This window comes from Lissotriton helveticus, chromosome 3_1, assembly GCF_964261635.1.
Source record: "Lissotriton helveticus chromosome 3_1, aLisHel1.1, whole genome shotgun sequence".
Lineage (NCBI taxonomy): Eukaryota > Metazoa > Chordata > Amphibia > Caudata > Salamandridae > Lissotriton > Lissotriton helveticus.
The window spans coordinates 674,928,754-674,931,333 of NC_136061.1; the positions used below are offsets into that span (position 1 = coordinate 674,928,754).

A 2,580-nucleotide genomic window follows, 5' to 3' on the forward strand; every position below is an offset into this window, starting at 1 on the left:
TCAAGAATTAAGAAAAGGGTCCAATCAGCACCAATGGTTGAACACTTTTTGACCCTAAATCATAATGAAAACCAGCTCAAGTGGACTGTTTTGGCAGCAATTGACTCAAAACATGGCTCTTTGTGCGTTGACAGTGCCTTATTGCGCAAGGAAGCGTATTTAATCATGAAATTTGATAGTATAAATAAAGGACTGAACTGCATGAGCGAGCTGAATAGGGTTTAAATCGGCTGATTTATTCCCGTTTTGTTAATATTGTATTATTAGCTTGGGTCATTTTGTTTTTGGCCATCAGCCATGAAATTTTCCCACAACTAATGATTACTTCAGGGCTTATAGACTACAAATCCCAGAATGCACTTCCTTAAATAAGTGGGGCCAGCTCCGCCCTCGTCACGTGATCTTTTTCTAACTGGTAATGAAGATTGCAGCATGGAGGCTCGTCCTCTCTCTGACCGTGTAGGAGACACTCATTTCTGAGATTCAATCATACCTTGAAGGTAAGCGCGTCCCTTTGTTTTACTAAATGCTTGGCGCGCTGATGGGTTGTTTTGCATTTGACTCGGTTAGCCGAGTTGTAACAAACCCGGATTTTTTCCGCTTTTCAGAACCAAAATCGGCGCTGACCCGCATACCCCTAATTCGTGGCACCTCTGCATGAACATAACAGTCATTCACGTAAGTGCATTTCTGATGAGCGCTTCACGCGTTCTTGGAATGACGAATAAATGTCTTATGCCACGTTTTTTTGAATCATTTCTCCTTACTAGATTTTAAGTGTAAACACGCCACGTTGTCCATTAGTGCACTAGAAGATTGGAGACTACATGCCCCATTGGAGCCTACATTAGGTAAACTTTGTTTTCACTAAACCAAGTTGAAGGTTTCTGGCTGATAAATATAACGACTTAGCCTCTGTTGCCTTGTCAATTTTAGGCGAGCACTGCATAAACTAACATCAGAAGGCCCTCATTTCTCTGCTGGTTACAGACCAGGTATGGAGCATTTTTTGCCTGCATAAACGGTTGTTTTGTATAAAGACGTTCTAGGAAGATCAGTTCGAATCAGTTTTTGTTTTTTTCACAAACAGTTGGTTTACCACGAAAAGACTCATCCAGCCCTGATGAGAGTCCGGAAATTCAAAAAACCGAGACTTGAAACGCGTCGGCCACTATATTAAGTATAGTTTGAATCCTGAACGATAGGAATCCTTGCATAAATCTGTAATTGTATTTCGCACAGTTGCATTTTTTTCATTTAAGAATTGTCTAAATACGCAAGAGTGATTCCATCTTTTTATATTCCAACTGTTTCACTACTTATATGATTTGATCATTATATGTTGTATTTGTTGTTGTTGTTAAAAAGATTTGTGAATTTTTTTCATATTTTTTCTGCATTGTGCAATTGATTTGTGATAATTGTATTTGTTATGTGTATTGCTAGTAAGACATCACTAAAATGGACTCTCTGTTGAGTAGATTACATGTCCCTCTTGTTTTAAATATGTTGAATAATTAAAAACTAAGTAGCCAAAATCAAAGGCTAGGATAAACGTATTGACTTGCGTTTATTTCCGTTTAAAATAATTCTTCAAATGAACTGGTTGTGAAGGTACACTCTTTTTCTGTTTCATTTGCTTTATAGCGCTACTCATACCTCTGTAGGGTGTCAGAGTACATATATGTCACACACACCTCATTCAGAGACGATGAAATGTGTGTATTACAGTGTATAGTAAATGTTACAAAAGACGATAAGGATTACAAGGTGTAGGAATCACATATCACCCATAATAGTAAACAGTATAATTTAAAAGTGTTTGGTCTGGAGAAGTACAAATTCAGAATTTAAACCGTACCACAGCGGTTGGTGTTGGGGTTCCTATAAGAATGTATTTCTACCCAACAAACCATTTTTTTAAGCAAATTTAGGATAACGTTAAAACGGCAGGCGGGGGGAGTAATGTTCTAACCTATACCAGGAAGTTTGTATGCGGCTCTTTGATGACGGACAGTTCATAGGTCACTGGGCTATATTAGGATTGTAACTTATGAACTGCAAGTAATAAAAGGATCTCTGGGAGAAAAGCAGTAATCCACTGAGCTATTCATATAAAATACAGTTCTGCGTTCTGCATGGTACATGTTCTTTGCAGAAGGCACATTAACCCTCCGTGCTACATTGTGAGTCAAAACTGCCACCAAACAAACCTCCATCACTCTCCAGCAGGAACAATAATCACCAGAGTTATCTTGACATTTTTATTGCTTGAAAACTGCTGCTCGCACAAGGAACTCTGTAGCAGGTGCCCTGAAGCTCACATGTTATTTCTACACACAGCAGCCTCTGCACCCCCAAACTCAGTGCCAGTTGCGGCTGCATCGTACAGAGGAGATTTGCTAATTAAAGGGAGTGCCCCAATTCTCTTATCAAGGGGTGCCCTTCCCCCTCACAACACACTGAAAGGATCACTTCTAATCAGGGCTTTTGAGGGGGGGGGTGAAAACCGGGGTGGGTGGGGGCGAGGGGGTTGTCTCTCAAAGGGGCATGGCCGATGTAATTAAGGGCATGACTTAA

At 40.0% G+C, this 2,580-nt stretch overlaps 1 long non-coding RNA gene across 1 annotated transcript; it reads left to right on the forward strand.

Annotated features, from left to right (window-relative positions):
- The first annotated feature begins 412 nt into the window (after nucleotides 1–412).
- Nucleotides 413–995, forward strand: LOC144824710 (uncharacterized). The gene is made up of 4 exons (XR_013609073.1): nucleotides 413–500; nucleotides 609–678; nucleotides 771–851; nucleotides 937–995. It is a non-coding gene; the product is annotated as an uncharacterized LOC144824710 (long non-coding RNA).
- The last annotated feature ends 1,585 nt before the right edge of the window (nucleotides 996–2,580 follow it).